The sequence below is a fragment of the Ornithorhynchus anatinus genome, chromosome 15 (genome assembly GCF_004115215.2).
Source record: "Ornithorhynchus anatinus isolate Pmale09 chromosome 15, mOrnAna1.pri.v4, whole genome shotgun sequence".
NCBI classification, from domain to species: domain Eukaryota; kingdom Metazoa; phylum Chordata; class Mammalia; order Monotremata; family Ornithorhynchidae; genus Ornithorhynchus; species Ornithorhynchus anatinus.
This window is the reverse complement of record NC_041742.1, coordinates 22,884,162-22,908,072: the sequence shown is the minus strand read 5'-3', so window position 1 is coordinate 22,908,072 and position 23,911 is coordinate 22,884,162. Positions and strand designations below refer to the sequence as shown.

Here is a 23,911-nt window from a genome sequence, read left to right as displayed (position 1 = left end):
ACTATTGGCTGAATTGCAGTCTTCATTTTAATCAATCAGTGGTATTTATTGAAGCCTTATTTTGTGCAGAGCACTGTACTAAGTGCTTGGAAGAACACAAGAGAGTTGGAAGATTCGTTCCCTGCCCGGGAAAAAGCTGACCTTCCAGCTGGGGAGACGGACATAAAAATAAATTATGGCTACATAAGTGCTGTGGAATTGAGGATGGAGTGAGTATCAAGTGCTTAAAGGCTACAGATCCAAGTTCACAGGCAATACAGAAGAGAGCGGGAGTAGGGGAAATGAGGGCTTTGTTTTAGTCAGGGAGGCTTCATGGTGGAGATACGATTTTAATAAGGCTTTGAAGGTTGCGGGAGTGCTGGTCTTTCTTATACCAAGGGGCTTCGAGAAGTTCCAGGCCAGAGGGAGGATGTGGGCAAGGGGTCGGTGACGAGACCAAAGTACGGTGAGTTGGTTGGCATTAGAGAAGCAATGTGTGTGGGCTGGGCTGTGGTAGGAGAAGGAGGTTGGAGAAGCAGCGTGGCTCAGTGGAAAGAGCACGGGCTTTGGAGTCAGGGCTCATGAGTTCGAATCCCAGCTCTGCCACTTGTCGGCTGTGTGACTGTGGGCAAGTCACTTAACTTCTCCGTGCCTCAGTTCCCTCATCTGTAAAATGGGGATTAAGACTGTGAGCCCCACGTGGGACAACCTGATTTCCCTATGTCTACCCCAGCGCTTAGAACAGTGCTCGGCACATAGCGCTTAACAAATACCAACATTATTATTATTATTAGGAAATCACTCAGGTAAATAATAATAATGTTGGTATTTAAGCGCTTACTATGTGCAGAGGACTGTTCTAAGCGCTGGGGTAGACACAAGGGAATCAGGTTGTCCTACGTGGGGCTCACAGTTTTATTCCCCATTTTACAGATGAGGTAACGGAGGCAGAGAGAAGTTAAGTGACTTGCCTACAGTCACACAGCTGACAAGTGGCAGAGCTGGGATTCGAATCCATGACCTCTGACTCCCAAGCCTGGGCTCTTTCCATTGAGCCACGCTGCTTTGTTTAAGCCCTCCTATGCTTCTTGAGAGAAGTAAGTAGTAGGAGTGTTTAGCCCATCTACCATCTCACTCCTAAGTGAGGCTAGTCAGGTGAATGGATTTCATCTCCAAGTTTCTTTCCTGGATTTTGTTGTTGGCCATTCCATCAAGAGTTGTTGCAAAAGGGAGGACGGGTGGGAGAATAAGGGGCTTAGTCAGGGACGGTTCAGGGGAGGGTGTGTGAGTAGGCGAAGCAGCGTGACTCAGTGGAAAGAGCCCGGGCTTTGGAGTCAGAGGTCATGGGTTCGAACCCCGGCTCTGCCACTTGTCAGGCTGTGTGACTGTGGGCAAGTCACTTAACTTCTCCGTGCCTCAGTTCCCTCATCTGTAAAATGGGGATAAAGACTGTGAGCCCCACGTGGGACAACCTGATTCCCCTATGTCTACCCCAGCGCTTAGAACAGTGCTCTGCACATAGTAAGCGCTTAACAAATACCAACATTATTATTATTATTTAACATCCTTTACCCAAGTCCAGTTTTGCACTTAAATTACATTTAGTCTGTTTGTCTGAACATCTGTCCTGATCATGGTTTTCACATTTTTACTCTTTCTTTTGTATAGCAAATCAGGCAACAATTGCACATGTAAAAACTAAAAATATTTTTTCTAAGAATTCATTAAGTGCTTAGTGTATGCAGAGCACTGTACTAAGTACTGGGAGAAAATACACAGGTGGGAATTAAACAAGATCGCTGTCTCTCTCTCGGTCTAAAAGTTTGAGAGGTGAAGGGATTGGAGAGAGATACCACAGGAGTGATGAAACATTAAAAACACAACTTAAACAGAGTGGCCTAGTGGATAGAGCATGGGCCTGGAAGTCAGTAGGACCTGGGTTCTAATCCTGGCTATGCCACTTGTCTGCTGTGTGACCTTGGGCAAGTCATGTAACTTTTTTGGGCCTTAGTTACCCTATCTGTAAAATGGGGATTAAGAGTGTGAGCCCATGTGGGACATGGACTGTATCCAACCTGATTAGCTTGTATCTACCCTAGTGGTTAGTTCAGTGCTTGGTTCGTAGTAAGCACTTAACAAATACCATTAAAAAGACAGGAGCAGGAATCCTTAGTGGCCAGAAGCAAGGCGACAGTTACAGCAGTTCTTTCCTCAGTAGGGCGAGAAGAGGCCGAGAATGTGTGGAAGCAGCTTTTATTTCCAATTTTTAGTACTGAGGTAGTCCAGTTGGTGAGCCTTTCTTTACATAAATCATAAGTATCATGTTATTGAGCCCAAAACACCTGAATTCAGGACCCACGCATCCGGGGGGAAATAAATACTGATCGTGAAAACTTGTTTTGGTAGGCACAGATGTCATCAAGAGTGCACAGACTTCCATCTGGGTCTTTTAACTCCACCTAATGCTCCCGGTAATCCCAGTCAATTAGCGATATTTATTGAGCCCTGGGTCTATGCAGAGCACTGTTTGGAGTGCTCTGGTGAGTTCAGTAGAGTTAGAAGACATTATCCCCACCAATTTAAGAGCCACAGTAATAGTAGCAACAGCAGTATCAATTGAGCATTCAATTATTGGCTTGCCAATGAGCAGGAGGCCCTTCTATGGGGAAAGTTATGGTAGAAAGCAAAGGGAAGAATCGGGAATGGGACATGGAAAGAGGATTTGATGAAATATAGAACTCGAATGTGAAAAAGTCTTGGATTCCATTAAGGATTTTATTCCTATGGACAATAGTATTTTCAGGAGCCTTTACCTGCTGTCTTTTCCCATCTCTCCCTTTACTGGGTGGTCTGCTTCAATCCCTAGGTAGAGTTCCTAAATTCCTCCATTTTCTCTCCATGGAATAGTTGCATCCCTGGTTGATTTGGTCCAGGAGCCAAGGCAGATTGTTGTTGAAAGTAAAAGCCTTCATCACATAACTGGTTCCAGGGGTTTTGAACAGCCAATAGCAAATACAGCAGTGTAGGGAAGGACAGTCTTTAGGTACACATGGTATAGAGTGCGCGCAGTGGAGTCTTTAGTGCAGCGTGACCCAGTTTGAGGGAGCTAGCAACTCGTGTCCTACAATCTTATGAGTAATCACTTGAGAATTTCATCAGGAGTAAAATAAAAAAAATTATCTGGTCCCAGAAAGGGCAAAAATTTTTGTGGTATGTGCAAATCAATCACAGAATTCTGGAACAGCGCTTGCAATGAATTGCTCCGCTTTACAAGTATGAGAAAGGATGGATGTGAGCTGGCCAAGAATGTCACTGCCAAACTTGAGGGAAACCGAATCCTTTCCGCAGAAGCAGGCGAAGGCTTAATCTTTGCCATGGAATTTTCCCTCACTTGACCCAAATGGATAAAGGAAAACTATTATGTAACTCAAACTCTGTAAGAGTTCGTCCTTTCTAACTCAACTGGATTTGTCTGGGAAAAAGGGTGTGTTTTTTTCTTTCCCACTTCTTAGCATTACTTCCTTAAAGGGCAGGGAATTATGTCCTTGTGCAGGCACGTGACCATGGCCCTCCTGCCCCTTCTGCTCTACAGCATGGTATAGTGGAAGGAGGAGTAGTAGTATAGGAATATAGTGGAAAGAGGAGTAGTAATAGGGAAGCAGCGTGGCTCCGTGGAAAGGCCACAGGCTTGGGAGTCAGAGGTCATGGGTTGGAATCCTGGCTCTGTCACTTGGCAGCTGTGTGACTGTGGGCAAGTCACTTAACTTCTCTGAGCCTCAGTTACCTCATCTGTAAAATGGGGATGAAGACTGTGAGCCTCACGTCGGACAACCTGATTACTTTGTATTTACCCCAGTGCTTAGAACAGTGCCCTGCACATAGTAAGCGCTTAACAATACCAACATTATTAATATTATTAAGCAATTACTGTGAGCACAGCACTGTACTAAGCACTGGGAGATAATACCCAGGCAGTAATTAGACACAGTTTCTTATGTCAGGGAGCTTAGAAGAGAGAGAGAACCCAACTGATCAAATCCCTCGGAAGCTCATCAAATTTCATACTCTACTATTTGAGTGGTAGTTCTATTTTTGCATTCTTTTGTTTGTCACCTCAGTTGAATGCTCCCTGAGGACAGGAATTTGGATCTTCTGCCTCTCTTTTATTCTCCACTATGTACTGTGCTCTACACTCAGTGGTTACTATTCATTGATTGGGTTGAGGAGGTTTGGCTTCTTTGGGAGCCTAATGGGACAGGGCCTTTGTGTAGCCGTATTGTTTCTTCTGCTTGTGGAGGTGAAGTTGGGAAGTGCCGTTGGACTCCAGTGGTTTATTTAGGCTTGATGTGAAGTCACGATTCTTGCACTTCCCAGTTATTCCAATTACAAATTCTGCCTTTGAAAATGGTTTTATCCTCTCAGCTTTCTAAGAGTCACTTTGATTTCAAATGCTTTTAATGTTTATGACCATTTAGGGTCATTTAGTATTCATTTATTAATACTGTTTATTGAGCACGTACTGGATGTTGAGCACAGTACTAGCCTTTGAGTAAAATACAGGAAGCATAAAATGCTTTGCTCTCCAGGAGTTTATCATCTCATAGGAAAAACACCCAGATACAAGTTATTTACAACAACCTGGGAGACGAGGAGGAGGAAGACTGCAGATTCAACTGGAGAAGCATGTCTTAGGAAAGATGGATAAAGGAATAAATAAGTGAACAAATAACTAGAGTATGTAGGTGGTTACATAAGTAATGATTAGATGACATAGACTACTGGGATTTAGTTGAAGAATGCTTTCATGAGGAGGTAGGATTTCAGGAAGACTGGGAAGTTAGGTAGAGATGTGGTAATAATAGTAAAGGTATTTATTGAGCATCCAGTGGATGTAATATGCTATATTAATGCCCGAGAAAATACAACAGAAACACAGTACGCATTCACTGTCCTCCAGGGTCTTCCACTCTGAAGAGGAGACTGACAGTAAAATATTTACAAATAGGGTAATCAAAATCAATCGACTGTACAGTTGAAAATGCTTATGTGAATAAGTGCAGGGGGAGGGTATAAATAATTGCATATGGAAATTCTAGAAGTGGCTGATGGGTTGCTGGGACTTGAGTTTAGGGACTTAATCAGGGAAAACTTATTGGAAGAGGTAGGATTTTTAGAAGGATTTTGAAACTAGAGAGCACTGTGGCCTAATGGCTTTGAAGGGGAAGGAGGAAGGATTTGAGCAATGGAACAGGTGCAGGGGAGCCGAGAATGGGACAGAGAGAAGATCTAGGGAGGAGTATTGAGCGTGACCTGGGAATAGTTCATGAAGCGAGCAGATATGCAAGAAAGCTATTGGACACTCTCAAAGCTCATGGCCTGGAATTGCTGCTAAATGTGGAGGGGAAATAGGTAGCCGAGGAGGCTAGTGAGAGAGAATGCCAACATTTTTGCAATCAAGTAGCCATGCCACTTTGTCTCCTAAACCCTCCTCTCTCACTGCTTTTTTCCTGAATCTACCTGCTTTAGCATATGTCTCCTCCTTTTTACCAATTCTTTACTGCAGGGGAACTAGAGTAGTAAAAAGAATTGGGTAAAATGTTGAAACATTCTAGTTGTGGAAATAGGATCTTTTCTTGAATGAAAAGAATGAGAAAGGAAAGGGACAGGACAGAAAGGGAACAAAATTCTCTGCCTTGGTGCCAGATTCTTCTATTCTTTTTTCTTTCAATAACTACACATCCGGGGCTTCTGAAAGCCACTGAAATCATTACAGAAAGTTAGTTTCCCAATGGTTGAAATGGTCCATCAGCTTTGAGACTGAAGGTAACCAGAAAAAAGGGCTCAAAGCTCCATTCATCAGCAGCAAAAAGAGTCTGTGCCGCCTAATGAAGCCAGGGTAGCAGCCGGTGAGGAAAAAGTCTTACAACTGGCATTGTGGGACTTCTAAATCATTTTATTTATTTATTTTTTGTCACTGTTTGGGGATTTTGCTGCAGATTTGGTCGCTGGTGTCCTTGGGTAAAATTTCCAGTTGTGGGTAGTCTGGCTCAATTTAGAATGCACCATAACCTTGGGCCTCCCAGATTAATGTTTTATTTTTTAGGAGATGCCAGCTAAAAAATGTGGCAACAGAAAAAGCAGTGCTGAAGTAAATTTTCCTTTTTAAGAAAATGAGACCTCAGGACATAAGGAGGAGGAGTGTTGCTTAATAAATACAACGCAGGCCTGGGAGTCAGGGGTCTTTATTGCCATCGAGTTGTTTCTGATCCACAGTGAAACCACGGACACGTCTCCCAGAACGTCCCGCTGTCCATCTGCAATCATTCTGGTAGTGGATCCATAGGGTTTTCTTGGTAAAAATACGGAAGTGGTTTACCATTGCCTCCTTCCGTGCAGTAAACTCGAGTCTCCGTCCTCGACTCTCTCCCGTGCTGCTGCTGCCCAGCATAGGTGAGTTTGACTTGTAGCAGATGGCCTTCCACTTGCTAGCCACTGGCCAAGCTAGGAATGGAATGGACAGGCCTCTGCTTGACTCTCTCTCCCGTAGTTGAGACTGGTAGAGGACTGGAAACTCTCCAGGTGCGACCCTGAGAGGGACAGAGTCAGAGGACCTGGGTTCTAATCCAGGTTTGCCAGTTCATTTCTGTGCGATCTTGGACAAGTCACTTAACATATCTGGGCTTCAGTTTCCTCACCTGTAAATTGGCGTTTCAATACCTGTTCTCCCTCCACCTTAGACTGTGAGGCCTACGCGGGACAGGGACTGGGCTGCCGTGATCATCTTTAAATGTACCACAGTGCTTAGTACATATTAAGTGATTAACAAGTTCCACAATTATTATTATTTCCTTTTTCTCTTTTTGGATAGTAGAGCATATTTAATGGTGTTTGCCATTCCTATTGGGATGGGCTTGGTTCTTAATTTGAGACTTTGCTGCGGGATAATTTTTTCAAGATTTAAAATAAAAATTGAACAATATTTAGTAAAATTCCGTGAGAGAGAAAGGGAAAAATCCAGGAGGGTTTCCAGTAAGGCATTTTTTACAAACTTTAAACTATGCCTGTGTTCACACTTTGTTATTGCTAACCCTTACCTCTCCCCATTTCTCTATTTGTAGTGATTCATACAAAAATGAACTGAGTAATAAAAATGCATGGTAACATTTAACAATTTTTCTTCTCCTTGGAGAAGCAGTGTGGCCTATTGGATAGAGCATGGGCCTTGGAGTCACACTGACCTGGGTTCTAATCTTATCTCTGCCACTTAACTGCTGTGCATCCTTGGGCAAGTCACTTAACCTCTCTGTGCTGTAATCCCTTTGCTGTAAAATGGGGATTAAGACTGTGAGCCCTATGTTGGACAGGGACTTTGTCCAACTTGATTAGCTGGTATCTATCCAAGCACTTAATGCAGTGACTGGCGCTTAGTAAATACCATTTAAAAAAAAAACTGTTGAGAGGGGCCTAACAGTTAGAGGAGCAGGGCATTTGGCAGAAATCTACTCTTCTTCACAACAGCAGCCTGGCATTCTTTCAATATTGCGTTAGTGATTTCCAAGCAATCTGCGGAGAGCATACATTTCTAAAGACCTTTCCCATCATTTCTTCCAGGTCACAGATAATTTACTGGCAACATTTTCCACAGAATTAGCTAACATAAAATGCTCATTTCACAGATCTTAGAGATTCCAGAAAACTCAGCTTATTAAAATTTTCATTCCACAAAATGGCATTCAAAAATGAGAAGTAGCATAGCCCAGTAGAAGGAGCAAGGCCCTGGAAGACAAAGGACCAGGTACAGATCCTAACTCCCATTTGCCTACCCTCTGACTTTGGGCAAGTCACTTTGCACACTTGGCTCATGTAATGCCTATCTACTCACTGTACCTCGACCTCATCTATCTCACCGCTGATCTCTCACCCACATCCCACCTCTGGCCTGGAACACCCTCCTTCTTCATAACCGACAAGCAATTAGTCTCTCCTCCTTCAAAGTCTTATTGAAGTCCCATCTCCTCCAAGAGGCCTTCTCTGACTAAGCCTTCTTTTCTTTTTCTTCCACTTCCTTCTGTGTCACCCTGACCTGCTCCCTTTATTCATGCTCCCCTTCCAGACCCACAGCACTTATGTCTATATCTGTAATGTATTTATATTAATGTCTTTCTCCCCCTCTTGACTGTAAGCTTTAGAGAAGACTGTAGAGAAGCAACGTGGCTCAGTGGAAAGAGCCCGGGCTTGGAATCAGAGGTCATGGGTTTAAATCCCAGCTCTGCCACTTGTCAGCTGTGTGACTGTGGGCAAGTCACTTTGCTTCTCTGTGTCTGTTACCTCATGTGTAAAATGGGGATTAACTGTGAGCCTCACATGGGACAACCTGATTACCCTGTATCTCCTCCAGCGCTTAGAACAGTGCTCTGCACATAGTAAGCACTTAACAAATGCCAACATTATTATTACTGTTATTATTATGCTTGTTGTGGGCAGGGAATGTCTGTTATATGGTACTCTCTCAAGTGCTTGGTACAGTACTCTGTACATAGTAAGCACTCAATAAATATGACTGGATTGATTGAGTCTGTGTTTCCCATTTTACAGATGATGGCATTGAGGATTAAATGTCTGTTCTCCCTCCCCAATAAACTCTGAGCCACTGTGGGAGAAGGTCTTCTGACTTAATTATTGTATATCTACTCCAGTACTTAATACAGTGCTTAGCATGTAGTAAGTGCTTAATAAGTATTATTATTATTATAATGATTATTAACAATAGCCATAATGATCATAATAATGAAAACCAAAACAAGCAGTGCAACAGAGACAGAATAGATTTTGTAACGTACCTGCAAAAACTTCTTTAATAGTATTCTCTATGTTCTTGCAATCTTTGTAAAGAATTACATCTAGTACGAGTATCATTATGTGTATTCATTCATGTTTGTGAATCACTAGGGAAAGAATAAGGTGATGTTTCTCCTGTTTGAGTTTCTCTGTCCATCCATGACCTCAGTTTTCTGAGTTAGTGTTTCCACATTGTTGTGTTCATTTAGAGAACTCTGCAGTTTCATAAAGAATGGGAACGATCTCTCCCCACTGTTCCCATCTTCCCTTTCCTCACTGACTTGTGCTGCCGTCTTCTACTGAAATATAAAACCAGCCATCATTCCCAGTTGCCTTTTAGCTCTGCCCAGTTCTGCAGGAAAAGAAAAAGGGTCATTTGGGGGAAGCAGATAAAAAGCTAGTAAACTTGTTTGAAAATGATTTGGTAATGCCAGACACACATTCCTGCAGCTCCAGCTGGCAAGTCGCAATAGTTCAAGAGAGGCTGTGTACAGTGATTCAAGGCAGCTGACCAATCAAAACATACAACTGCAACCTAAAGTTTAAATCAACAATAACCCCCCCTCCCCACCACCCTTCCAAAAACACACATCCCCACTGTTTCTAATAACTAGCTAAGACATGCTAGCATCTTCTGGCTTTCTTTAAAAGTTTTTAACAATCGTATTTATTGAGTGCTTACTGGGCACAGAGCACTGTACTAAGCTTTTGAGAGAGTACAGTATTATAGAGTTGGTAGGTTTTTTCCCTGCCCACAAGGAGCTTTCTGTAGACTGTAGATTTATCTTATCTAGGTATACTTATCTGCGTAAATCGAATTTATCCCACAGTATTAAAGAGAGGCCGACTGAATAGTAATAATGTAATAATAACTGGTATTTGATAAGCAGTTACTGTGAGCGACGTGCTCCGATAGATATAATATAAAATCAGGTCCTACGTATCAGTCCCACATGGGGCTCACAGTCCTAGAGGGAGGGAGAACAGGCATCTCATCCCCATTTTACAGATGAGGAAACTGAAGCAATTCCTTTCTTGATTTCATGATGGAGAAAAGTCCATTCTACTTGGATAGTATTCTTACCAGAGTTCTAGAAGGTAATTTGCTCCCTGTTGCTTTAGATTTAAGATAAAAGGGCATGTGGTCTCTCTTCACGTGCATGTTAAGCTGTCTCCATTTTATTTTGTCCCCTTGAAATTATATTCCAGTTTTCAGTTATATTTACTTCACCTTATGAAAGAAGTAGTTGTATTTCACATACTAGGGTAGTTAAGTGCTGCAGTATTCTCCCTTACAATACTTTTTTGATCAATTAAAGATGAGAACCTAACATAGCTGCATCTTATTGGGTTAAATAAGTGGTGGCAGTAGAAATGGTATTTACTGTCTTCTGAGTCAAGCCAGTGTAATAAATGCTTTAGAGAAAACAAGGATCACCGCCCACGTTACATTGTAGTGGCAGAGACAGCCCTAAAAATATTTGCAAGCAGTGAAATCAGGAAAATAGTTGAATATACAATTTATTACAGACATTACTGTATTGTCTGTCTCCCCCTTAAAGCTGTAAGCTCCATGTGACCTGGGAATATGTCTACCCCAACCGTTGATATTTTACTCTTCCAAGCACTTAGTACAGCACTCTACTCAAAGAAAGAGCTCAGTAAATACCATTGATTGATTACAATTGGTGATTCATATGTTCATCAGGGCTCTGGGTGGTTCTAAGTAAATATGTAAGTACTACAGGTGGCTTTTGGGTTGATACAATTTGGCGTATTGGGAATTTGTCAGGCCATCCAGACCAAGGTTCTCTCTCCAACAGTGTTGGATGAATCTTGTGATACTTGCTGTCCTTGATATTCATTGTTCCAGTTGTGGATGTATTACCTAACATCCCTAACTTTCACTCTAATGACCCATCCTGGACCCACCTTTCTTAATCCTTTGGCACCCTAACCTTTCCCTCAAATATACCTAACCTTTCCCTCTAATAACTCATAATAGACAGTTATTTTTCCCCAAGTTCTTCGTGAAGGTTTTCTGTCTGCAGAACATTGTGGAATTCCATATGCTCCTTTCAGATTCAAAGCAGATCAGTTTCCAGAACATGGTTCAGACACCACAGATCCTTATTCAGAATGGCTTGGGGTTTTATGCTATCATTTTCTTCTAGAGTAAAATTTGTCCTGACATTTGTGCCTCCCTCGTCGTATTTTTGAGGTGGTCTTGAGACAAACATATTTCTGCAAAGTGTGAGTTGAGGTGGTTCACTGAAGCTGTTTCCAGAGTGACCTACTTTACATCTTAACAGCCGTAATGAAATGCTATAATTTGGCCTGCTGTCTGATCTTGCGATAACAAGCTCAACTGTCTATGTCAACGGGACCAGACCCCCAGTTAAAGACCTTCCTGGAGTTCCTGTTAGTCATCCCCCGATTCCCACTCTAAAGGGTCTACTAGTGAGGAGAAATCTTCCTGTCTAACTTGCCTATTTATCTTCTCATGAAAGATCCTAGGAGAGAGTGAGCAAGAGGATCCTTGGTCCTTTTCCTTTGGAGTTGGGGTAAAGAAGTCATATATTGCAAAAGGAAGGAGATTGGTTTAGATACTGAATTACAGGTAAAATCTCATGAAAATAATTACCATTAAGATAACTCACTCACTAAAATGAACTTTGGTAATGACCTGGCCAACTTCCTACTGCTTCTCAAGTCTCCCAACTTCAGTGCCTTAAAGCAATCCCAAATGGACTGGATTCAAAGTGTCATGATTGAAAGCTAATGGCTTGTCCCCACCCCCGGGCCACAGGGTCACTGGTTGTTCTTCCCCTGATCAGTCGCAGGGTTTGAGCTGGATTGTCCCATGTGGTACTTTGCTGCGTCCAGTTCGCCCTGTCTTGGCACCCTTCCCTGTGGTTTTCGAGGCTGGGCAGGTGGGGCCAGCCGATGGCGGTGTGGCCTCGGGCTCTCCGTCCCAACAAACCCTCACATCCTGCCCCAGTGGTCTCCTCAGTGGGCAGTGTGAGGCAGCGGAGAAGCAGTGCTGGATTCTTTGGTGATGGAAATCCTCTAAACTGTAAGCCCTTTGGGTGCAGGAAGCAGGTCTTAGCATTTCAAACACAGTACTCTCTGCACTCAATAAGTGCTCAATAAATACCACTGATTGATTGATGGAAAGTCCATTTTCAGGAGGGAAATCACAGGTTTACCATCTTGTCTGTGTCTCCCAACCCCACCCCAGTGAGTTCTTAGTTTCATTATAACAGATTTTACCAGTATTCTCCCCCTTTTTTTTCCTCCCACATGCCTACCAGGCAGGGAGATTTCAACCATCTGAACTGAACAGAGGACTTAACTGATGGGTTGCCTCAGGCGGCTAGGATCTTGGAATGTATTTACGATCCTATATCCAGAGATCAAATCTGCCCAAGGAATTTGGACAAAGGGGGGGGGAGAGTTTTGAATTTCTCCAGATCTGTCTGTAAGATCCATAGGTGCTTTGAAGAAGAAAACAGAATTTACTTTTGAGTGAAACGTCTTTGTCGTTTTCCTCAAGAATGACAGAAAAAGGATTTTCCTTAAATAAGTGGAGGGTTTGCTGTTTCAATTCTCGCTTTTCCTGGTCATCTTGTCTCCATGCAACAGGGAGGCCATCTGTCATTTCTGAGAGGCCCACTGGGTAAAATCTGTTTTACTCTTCTCCGCAGTTGGCTGCTGCAGAGAAAACCCTCTTAAGGATGAATAGGAAAGGCACGTTAATATCGCAGATATCGCAGGCAAGAAGTTAAAACAATGTTGGTGAGATCTCACTGCAGTTTGTTTGGCCGATGGTAGAAGAATTACCAACTAGAGGTGAATGGGAAAACCTGCCCCAGGTTTTTGATACCATCACTCTCCCCGAATTCCTCCTGGGCCACGGGCCAGCATCAATGTAAGAGGCAGCTTGGGAGGGGAAGAGTGAGCAAGGCGCTTTCCTGCAGTCTGGAGGGGAGGGGGTTGAGAGTGGAGAAAGGCAGGTGCCAAGCTGAAAGCGGGAGGCAGGGGAAAGGGAGACCTCAGCAGTTGAGGGGTAGGAAGGGGGGGGGGTGCTAAGCCCAGCTGAGATGGATGGTGATGCTCTGAGAAAGGGAAATGTGGGTGGCAGGGACTTGGGCAGTCAATGTGTGGCATTAGTGTGCTGGGCTCAGACAGCTTTAAGCAATGTCATTACTTTCTTCAGTCTGGTGGTCCATCTAGCCCAATATTCTGATTCCAAAAGTGACAACAAAAAATGTATGGAGAATGCATCCATCTTCTTCTTGACTAGAGATGTAACTTTAAAGGTCCCTAATATTTTCATTTAATATTACATTGTGGACTTCTTACGGTTAAATGCCCTTCTGGAAGGGATATTTTCAGCCCACACATTTAATGGGGCCACAAATTCCAGATGCCAGGCACCTACTAGGTGAAAAAGTGGTTCCTTCTGTTTGTTTAGAACGTACCAATTCTTTTTCCCAGTCCTGCAAACCTTCTTCATCCCCAGGGCGTTCCCAGCCCAGGGGTCCAGGTTTCTGTGATCGCAGTGAGATAAGGTCCAGCGAAGGTCCAAGGCTCCTCTCTTGCCCCACTCCCACTTCCTCTCATCCTTATAGGAACTCAGGAGACCTCCAAGACTATTCCAGCTGTCCCCTTGAGGAAGGAGTGCAGTTCATGGAGCAGAGGAGGTGGGGAGGGTGAAGAGGGAAGGGCCTCAGAATGAAGGGAAAGGAGTTGGGAAGGAGGGCAAAGAGTAGGAAGGAAAGAAAGTGAGAGAGGTGTGGGAGAAAGAAGGGGAGAAATAAATGTTGCTTGGAGTTAAAGTTCTAATGATTGGGTCTCCTGTGGGACAGGGACAGTGGGGTATTCAGTCAATGGTATCTATTGAAAGCATACTGACTGCAGAGCACTGTAGGCTTGGGAGAGTACAATAGCATCAGGAGACACAATTTCTGCCCACAAAGAGCTTACAGTCTAGAGGTGGAGGACAAACATTAAAATAAATTATAACTGGGGGAAAAGAGTATAAAGATGTATACCTAAGTGCTGTGGAGCCAAGGATAAGGTAAATATCAAGTGCTTAAAAGGGTACAGATCCTTTTCTCAGGCTTGGTGGAAAGAGCACGGGGTTGAGAGTCAGTGCTGGTGAGTGCTAATCCCGGTTTAGCCCCTTGTCACCTATGTGACTGGGCAAGTCACTTAACTTCTCTGGGCCTCAGTTACCTCATCCCTAAAATGGGGATTAGGACTATGAACCCCACGTGGGACAACCTGTTAACCATCTGTCTATCCCAGCGCTTAGAACAGTGCTTGGCACATAGTAAGTGCTTAACAAATACTATCATCATCATTATTATTATCCAAGTGAGTAGGCAATGGAGAAGGAAAGAAAATAGTCTGGGAAAGCCTCTTATAGGAAGTATGATTTTTAAGAGGGTTTCAAATATAGGGACGAGTGCTGGCATGTTGGATATGAAGGGGGTTGGGAGTACCAGGTTGGGAAGACATGGGCAAGAGTATGGCAGCAAGATTGATGAGATTGAGGTTCAGTGAGTAGGTTGGTGTTAGTGGAGCAGAGCGTATAAGTTGGATTGTAGTAGGGGATGAGTGAGGGAGATGACTGAGTGCTTTAAAGTCAAAGGTGAGGAGTTGGAGGTGGATGGGCAACCGTTGGAGGTTCTTGAGGAGTTGGGAGGTGTCAACTGAACTTTTTTTTTTTTTAAGAAAAATAATCCAGTCAATAAAGGTATGGACTGAAGTAGAGAAAGAAAAAGTATCCAGACACAAAGTGAAGTATGGACTGCAGTAGAGAGAGACAGGAGGCAGGGAGGTCTAAGATGAGGTGGGAACAGGCGTCTGGAAAGGGAAAGAGTCACTGAGACAGTGAGACACCCACTCTTCACACTTCAACTTACTCCATCATTTGGAGGGCAGTAGCAGAAAGCTAGGAGAGAGATCCTCTCCTCCTCTGCAAAGATCATGTCTCTTGCAGCTCTCTGTAGCTAGATAGTGATTCCAGTAGCGTTTGATTAATGGTATCCTTTAGTACCCAGTCCAAGACGACATCGGCAAAACCTTGCCAGTAATGGAGAGCAAGGAGAGGCCACGACCGTTGTCACAGCCTGATCTTTCACCTTCTTGGAGATGGTGCTAAGGTTGGCATCCCTGAGGGTCTGTGACATCTTCTCTGCATTCTGCACACCTGTGTGTGTTATCATGGTATCCCCTCCACGTTTCCAGAGCTCTGCAAATAGCCCATCAATGTTGCTATTTTTAATAGCCTGAATTTTAATTGTTTTATGGTATTATGCGCTACTTGGTGCCAGGCACAGAACTAAGCCCTGGAGAGATACAAGATAATCAGGATGGACACAGTCAATGGCCCCCATGGGGCTAACAGTCTTAATCCCCATTTTACAGAGGAGGTAACAGAGAAGTCAAGTGATTTGCCCATGATCACACAGCAGACAAGTGGCAGAGCTGGGATTAGAATGCCATGGTGTCTTCCTCAGTCACTGAACATGTGCTCTGTTTTTATGTGTTGGTAGGTTTTCAGCATAAGTGATGCTTTTCTAAGCCCTTGCTTCTTCTTTATGGTTGTTTTTGAGTGCTAATATATTTTGTATTAATTTTTACGGTAAATTGGGAAGTTTGGGAAAAACACCTATCAATCAGTGTATTAATTTAGCACTTGTGCAGAGCATTGAGTATTGAGCATTAAGCAGTGCTTAGGAGAGTATAATATAACAATAAAACAGAGTTAGTAGATGTTATCTGCTTACAGTCCAAATTTCTATTTATAATGGAGCATCAAATGTCTTCAGAAGAGATCGTCATTTTAAAACAGAACTATTTTTAGCCTTGTAGTAGTTGCCTGGTTTGAAATGCTTTTTCTTTGGCTTTCCAGTTTGTGTTTCCAACTTCTCCAGGTGTTGTACTGGGGAGAAAGCAACACTTTCTCAGAAATATCTCAGTATACTTCCTGGAGATCTTTACTACTAAGTAAAGTAGAAAATAATATTGATCAGCACTGAATTCTTTTGCATTGAATTGACACACATCTTCCCAACTATCAACTTCTCCGAGAAACCATAGGCACTGATGGAGGATTTACCAAAATGTTCCCTGTTATGACTACAAGGAAAAGGGGAGTGGCTTGAACTGGTACTTCCAGTACTTGGGCACATTTGCTCAAGTTTATTAGTCCCAAATTTGTTTTCTCAGTCTTTTAGTGGATGTAGTGTAGAAAAAGGTAGATGTATGTAAAGTCAGTTACATAATGTGGTCCATATTTTCCCGCTTTTTCTCCATGTCACATTTCATTTCTTCGGAGGAAGAGATGGAAAGATATATATATATATATGCCAGGACTTTTCAACACAGGATTCTGAGGCTCGGTTTATCCAGGGAATGTTACCCAAGTGACTTTTTTACAACTCTCTGAAATGCTACTCTTTTTTTTAATGGTGTTTATACTATGTGCCAGGCACTGTACTAAGAGCGCTGGGGTAGATACAAGATAATTAAGTTGCACACAGACTCAAACCCCATTTTACAGATGGGGTAACTGAGGCATAGAGAAATTATGCCTTAATCCACGTCACACAGTCATGTGGTAGAGCTGGGATTAGAACCCGTGGCTCAGTGCAAAGAGCACGGGCTTTGGAGTCAGGGCTCATGAGTTCAAATCCCAGCTCTGCCACTTGTCGGCTGTGTGACTGTGGGCAAGTCACTTCACTTCTCTGCGCCTCGGTTCCCTCATCTGTAAAATGGGGATTAAGACTGTGAGCCCCACGTGGGACAACCTGATTCCCCTGTGTCTACCCCAGCGCTTAGAACAGTGCTCGGCACATAGTAAGCGCTTAACAAATACCAACATTATTATTAACATTATTAACCCAGGTCTTCTGACTCACGTTTGTGCTCTTTCCACTAGATTACACTGCTACCCTTTTGTGAAAGAAGCTTTTTTGTCCTCACAGTTAAGATGTGAGATGTTCCTTAACTTCCTGATTTTAGGAGACGCTGAACAATTTTAATCCCTGTTTTATCAGCCCAATATAAAAGTGTTGATAGTTTTATAGGGGACATTTCGGCAACACACTTAGTGATATATTTATCAGTCATGATATGAAATTTGTTTATTATTTGAAAGTAGATTGGGAACTCCTTATCCTTTACGGACAAAGTGTAAATAGAGCAAGGCCAATGAGAAGAGAAAAACCTATAATGTGATTCAAAAATTGAAGAAATTATTTAAAGAAGTGAACCTATATTAAAATGCAGTAGAACCTGCAATTTGGAGGATTATTTCATTTTACCGAAAAGTCCCATCTTAGAAATTGCTCATATCAAGGTATAATCGGCATTTCCGATAAGAGCCCTAATCTACTTTCATTTTAGCAGCGAAAGGGTTTGCTAACACTACATTTTCTGTTAAAATGGAGACCGGGGTCATTGTAGCCTAGGAGAAGCAGAGGCGGTACACAATACATGCATTCAAGCTATATGAAAATGTAAGTGGGATAAAAATGATCATGTCAGTAGAATTTTTAAGAAGGGTGTTGGACAAGGGCTACATTGCAATTTTGGAAAGAGAGAACACTAGTTTTCTTGAGGATAGGAAACTTCATAAGAAGATTTCATGAGTAAATGTAGAATTGAGTTTTACTGTAAATGTAGGGCAGATGATTGGGGGTTTTTTTTCTTTTTTTTTTTTTCAAAAACTCTCCGTTGTGGGGTGTTCAAAAATAATGGTTTGCACCAGTGCCTTCCCCACTACCTATGGCCACATGGTATCATAGAACCTGCAGGTTGTTGTGTCAGAGCATTTCAGACCTGCTTGTTAAGGATCTCCCACTGCTACCACATGTCCATTAAGGATGTGGTTTGGGTTTGTTGAGGGTGGTTTTTTGTTGTTGTTTTTTTTGTCTTTCAGGTGGTGTGCAAGTTGAAAACATAAGCTTTTGAATTTTTGAAAATCTTTGCAGGACAGGGTTCTTAAACACCCGAGAGTGACATATCCAAGGGCTGCTGCAGGGAAAACCCCTACAACCTCAAAAGGCTTGTAATTATTATTTACATAGCGCAACGAGCAGTGGGTCGAAGCTTCAACAGGGAACCCCTTTGGCTGCTTCTCAATCCAGACACAAAACAATGGTGGTGAAAGAACTGGTAATTACTGTTTTAGTCCCAAGGAGCTGTGTGAAATATACCTCTTCTGCTATGGATCTAAGGATTTTAACTTAGGTGCACCTCAATGAGTTGTGCTATGCCCTTACTTTTCCAAGTGGAATTGAAACGAAGAATCTGTGAACCGCTCTCTCTACTGCTGTGGTGCGAATGGGCATGAAACAAATCTTTGACAATTGTGAACGGCTGAATCATAGATCAAACCCGTCAGGGTTGCTAAAAGTAGGGCTTCACGACCCGTCAAAACTCTCCTTCCAGAAGCGAAAAGGTTGTAACATCTGGGCTCCCTCTGCTGGAGTGGAAGGCTCTAACTCTATCCAATGCAGCGCTTTCCACTCTAGTTGTATTTATTGGACACCTACTCTACTAACTGCTTGGGAGAGAAAACAAGTAGAATTGATCCCTGCTCTCTGAGAGTTCGTAATCTACTGTGTGCAGAGCCCTATGCTAAGTGCTTACTAAGTGCAGAGCACTGTACTAAGCTCTTGGAAGAGGACAGAAGTAAAGGTAGCTAGACCTGATCTCCACCTTTTGAAGGTTTGTTTTTTTTTAATCTAGCACGACTATAATCCACACGATTTTTCCAATATACACCCCTGAGGGAAGAGCAGGGATTGTGAAAAGAATATGAGCCAGGAGGTGGCTCTGCTACCAACGAACACAGAGCTGGCTTTCATTTCAACTCCCTGAGAAAATACCTTTGCAGCCAGAATCATAAGTGGTAAAGCCCGGAAATCTGATGGCTCCACTGCCAAGACTTATGAGTCAGTCAGTCAGTCAGTTGCACGAGCAGGCGAGAAGATGTACCGCTTTGTTGTCGGCACAGACCTCCTTGACTGTGTCATATTTTGTTGTTTTTGGTGCCTGGCATCTTTTCTCTTGCCTTTCTCTTGTTGTCTAACTTCTCAGAACTTCTGCTTTCTAGATTGCAATGTTCTACGCTGGTCCTTCTGTCCCACTTGCCAGTTCTCAGCTTCATCGCCCCATTGTCTGAGTCATTTTTTCTGATGGATCTTTGGTAGGGACCCTCGATCTTCCTTGCTTTCGGTTGCCCCTTTTCAGCGCTCTGTACAAAAGCCATTTGGACATCCTTCTACCACTCATTCTCCTCACATCACCCACACATTGAGGTGGATGTAGCTTTAATGCTATTATGCAGACTTTTCTCTCCAGAGACTTTGTCATTTGTGATCGTGGCTTATCCCTACTTAGTGAGTGGGGCTTGTAAGTGATTATGGTACAATTTCTGAAGGACTTGCTGCCTTATTTGTGGTGGGTTGAGATTTCAAGTCCTCAGAGTGAAAATACTGTAGGTCTGTAGAGCGATTTGGCAAGTTGACCTCCACACTCCAAAGCTTCCTAGGAGTTGCGCTATCTTGACTCAAATTTCTGTTTTTTTCATTTGTTTATTGCATCTTTGGACAGCGTGTTATTCAGAATTGGGTGAGATTTAGTTTCGTGTTGCCAGTGACTATTTTTGGCTTGGTGTAGTTTCTCCGGTGCAGGGAGATGAGTTAATTCAGTCAGTCAGTTGTATGTATTGACTGCTTACTGGGCGCAGAGAACTGTACTAAGCCCTTTTCCATCAGCCCATCTCTTGTGTCAAGCGTGCCAGTGAGGTTAGCTAGGAATAATAATAACAATGTTGGTACTTGTTAAGAGCTTACTAAGTGCAGAGCACTGTTCTAAGCTCTGGGGTAGATACAAGGTAATCAAGTTGTCCCACGTGAGGCTCACAGTCTTAATCCCCATTTTACAGATGAGGTAATTGACGCCCAGAGAAGTGAAGTGACTTGCCCACAGTCACATAGCTGCCAAGTGGCAGAGCTGGGATTCGAACCCATGACCTCTGACTCCCAAGCCTGGACTCTTTCCACTGAGGAGAGAGCTGATTGGGTCCCATAAAGCCAGTGGTAAGTAGCATCTGTTTGATGCAGAGCTGGATGGGCGACCAATGGATAGTTTTGAGGAGTGGAGAGATACGGCCTGAATGGTCTTTCAGAAAAATGATTGAAGCAGGAGAGTGAAAGATGGACTGGAGAGGGGAGAGACGAGACAAAGTACTTCTGTATGTAGTCATAATTGATTTTACTGTCTCCCCCTCTAGATGGTAAGCTACTTGTGGGCTGGGAAAGTGCTTACCAACTCGGTTTTATTGTACTCTCCTAAGTGCTTACTAGAGTATTCTGCACACCGTAAGCCGTCCTTAAATGCTATTGATTGAAGGTGAGGTAGGATAAATGCTTGGATCAGCGTGGTCGCAGTTTGGACGGAGTGAAAATTGTGGATTCTAGAGATGCTGTGAAGGCAGAAACAACAGGATTTGGTGACAGATTGAATATGTGGGTTGGTCGAGAGAGCTGAGTTGAGGATAGTGCCAAGATTATGGGCTTATGAGATGGGGAGGATGGAGGTGTAGCTTACAGTGATGGGAAAATGAAGGGGAAGACAGAACTTGGGTGGGAAGGTGAGGCATTCTATTTTGGACTTGCTGAATTTGAGGTGTCGGTGGGACTTCCAAGCAGAGTTGTCTCGAAGGCAGGAGGAAATGCAACAGTACAGAAAAGGACAGAGGAGGAGAGAGGTCGCTGGAAAGCTAGATTTGGGAATCATTGGATAGAGATGGGAGTTGAAACCGCAGGGATTTGGTAACAATATTGTGCCACAAGGCAAAGTAGCCCTTGGTTTCTGTAGTGGGCACAGTAGAAAGAACAAAGATGCAGTCTGAAAGTAGACTGGAGGAAGGGATTGGGTTTAAAGGGGGGGAAAAAAACCCAAGGACCATAACTGCTCTTATCCTTGTTGAGAGGGACCTTGTCATTTTGCATTGACCAAATGAATACTTTGCTTGCCTTCATGAATTTCATGCTCTGCTTCGGAAAAGTGAGAGCACTTAAAGATGGGCAGATAATTAAATTTTAGACCTTGCTGCTGCTAAAAACAGCTTTGCTCTACTCCCACCCCCGCTCTTTTTTTTTTTTTTTTTTCCAGCCTTCAAAATGCAGAGGCTTAAAAGCCTCTATTGTGTGAAGGGGGAACTATGCTAATTCAAAGCCCATTTCCCATCAGAGTCTTTTTTTTCCTCATGTCATAGTTAAGATATGAATGATGATAAAGGGGAACAGGATGGAACAGGGTATTGGGAGAGCCTGCTGCTGAGCGCTAGGCATTGAAAGCCAGGATGAATGGCCCAGCAGCATCCAGTCCCCCGTGAAGATGGCACCGGCTGGTTGCCCAGAGATGAGCTGGGGCCTATGAAGCTGACTCTTCTTCTTTGACCATTGGAAACAGACCAAAGTGGGGTTCATGCCCTCTGCTTCCCCATTTTGGGCTTCTCTACACTTCAACATGATTCAGTCATTGGGGAGGGGAAATGATCTTAGGGACTTTAATCCAGGGCTTCGGCATCCTTGGCCAGCCCCAAAATAAACAACCCATCAGTCAATGAGTGGTATTTATTGAGCCCTTACTGTGCAGAGCACTATACTAAGCAGTAGGGAGAGTACTACACCACAGAGTTAGACTTGTTCCCTGCCCAAAAAAGTCTAGAAGGAGTTTCCGATCTCTAATAATAATAATAATAATAACAGCAGTGTGGCCTAATGGATAGAGTAGAGGCCTGGGAGTCAGAAGAACCTGGGTTCTCATCCTGGCTCAGCCACCTGTCTGCTGTGTGACTCTGGGCAAAGTCACTTGACTTCTCTGGGCCTCAGTTACCTCATCTGTAAAATAGCAATTTAGTCTGGGACCCCTCTGTGAGACAAGGACTGTGTCCAACCCCATGATCTTGTATCTACCCCAGTGTTTAGTACAGTGTCTGGCATATAGTAAGCACTTAATAAATACCACAGTTATTACTAATAACTTAATCAGTTAAGCACTTCCTATGTAACAGACGCCATACTAAGCGCTGGGATAAATTCAGGATAATGAGGTTGGTCACAGTCCATCTCCTACATGTGGTTCAGATTCTAAGTGGAAGGGGGAACAGGTATTAAAGAGGAATGCCCATCTGGGAGAAACAAACAGCAACTTGGTAAGTGCCGTCAATAGTTTGATTCCATTGAGATCCTAATTTGAAATGTATCAGTGACTACCACCACAGCCCCATCTTGGCCCGTATTCTGTAATGCTTGGCTTTCCGCTACCGTACTCCACCAGCCTCGCAACCGGAGATATTCCTGACTTGATTATTTCAACTAAGTTGGTAGATGCTCAAAGGCCAGATTTGGTGTTCCGCTTCTTGCTAGACTCTTTCTGAGCCTCTGCTGTTTGTCATGTACTACTAGGAGCTGGACCTGGGGCAGCTTGGGAGTCAAACTGCCATGGCTGCTGGCCCCACCTTCAGGGCCATGATAATAGAGGTCTCCTAACAGAGTTCATCCACCCAGGCACGTGTGCGTGGATAATGGGAAAGCTCCATTTCCCATTGAATTTTCCCAGGGCTGTGAAACCAGCATGATTTGGGGGAGTTGGTGGGGAGGATCATCATCATCAGTGATATTTACTGAGCACTTACTGTGTGCAGAGCACTTGAAAGAGTTCAGACTACAGAGTTGGTAGACATCGTCCCCGCCTACAATGACCTTACGATCTAGAGGTGGAGAGAGAGGGTATCTAGAGCAAGCAGGATCCTCCTCCTGGTCCCGGGATGTTCTCATCCCAGAATCAGAAAAAAGACCCAAACTTCCCCTCACTCCCCTGCAGCCACCGGGATGGAGAGGAGAGGAAAAGGAGAGAGGAGAAGATGGGGGACAGAGAAACATAAGACAGTTGGGAAGAAAAGGACAAGAAAAGAACAGAGGAGGGAGAGGGAGAAGCTGAGGAAAAAGTACAACAGGAAGGGTTTGAGCTAGGACAACAGAGGGGAACAGAGGACTATGGAATGACAAGGAGGAAACACGGAGGCAGCAGTGGACGGGGGAAGGAGAGGAAAAGACAGATGGAAAGAAATGTTAAAATCTCATGCGTGTTTCACAGAAGTCAGCTAGTTTTTTCTACTTATTTTGGTTACTTGGAATCCAGAAAGTGGAGCGGTGGTTCATCACAGAGCAGTCCAGCATCGCAAATTGTCCCCAGTTGTTTGAGCATGTAAGTCCCTCTGTGCTACTCGACCCTCACCTGCTCTTGGTGACAGAAGGCTGGACTGGCCTCATATGAGCCGAGAGGTTCAACCTCGTCCCCAGTCGGTCTTTCCCTGCCGATTGCTGGCCCCGGCTCCGTCGCTGGGTAGCCGTGGCCATCCAGGTTGATGTCTGGCTTGGCTAGGCCCCGCGGTTGGGAAGAGGACCCCCGTCTCCTGCAGAAGGAAGCCTTCCTCCTCCAAATCCCAGCCATCTGCTGGGGGTGGCAGGAATGGAGCGGTGCCCTCCCTCATGGCTTACCCAAAACAGGGGCAGCCCAGTTTGGTTTGGTTCAGTTCTCTCCTCACCTCTACTGCCTCCGCCACAGCTTCCCTTTGGCCATGAATGGGGGCTGTGCCTGGTGGCCGGGAGGCCCCCCGGGAAGGCCTGGCTATCTCTCTGCCTCAAAGGGACTTGGCATTTCTCTGAAGCTCTGGGATCTCCAGCTCATTTATGCTTGGTCTGATGAAATAGCTCAGTGTAGCAGAGCCTCGGAGCAAGAACTGGGCTTTTGCTTGTATAGAAGCCACCGCCCTCAACCAATGCAAGCAGTCAAGTGGAAGAGTGGAAAATGGGGCGTTAGCAATGCCCGCCTGTGGCCAGAGTGTGGGTGGCTTCTGGGCTCCCCAGATGGCACCATTTCATCGTCAGTGGTACTTGCTGAGCAAGTGTATTAAGTGCTTGGGACAGTAAATGAGCACTTAGTGGAGTTCTCCGCACAAAGTAAGCACTCCTTAAATACCATCGATTAATACAGTAGA

At 44.0% G+C, this 23,911-nt stretch overlaps 1 protein-coding gene and 1 non-coding gene across 3 annotated transcripts in view; one reads left to right on the top strand and one right to left on the bottom strand.

The window, feature by feature from the left end:
- GPM6B (glycoprotein M6B) overlaps window positions 1-23,911 on the top strand; it is a 100,154-nt gene that overhangs the window by 39,127 nt on the left and 37,116 nt on the right. The window lies entirely within an intron of this gene.
- LOC114817103 lies at window positions 6,439-6,576 on the bottom strand. Its single transcript, XR_003764953.1, has one exon. It is a non-coding gene; the product is annotated as a small nucleolar RNA SNORA7 (small nucleolar RNA).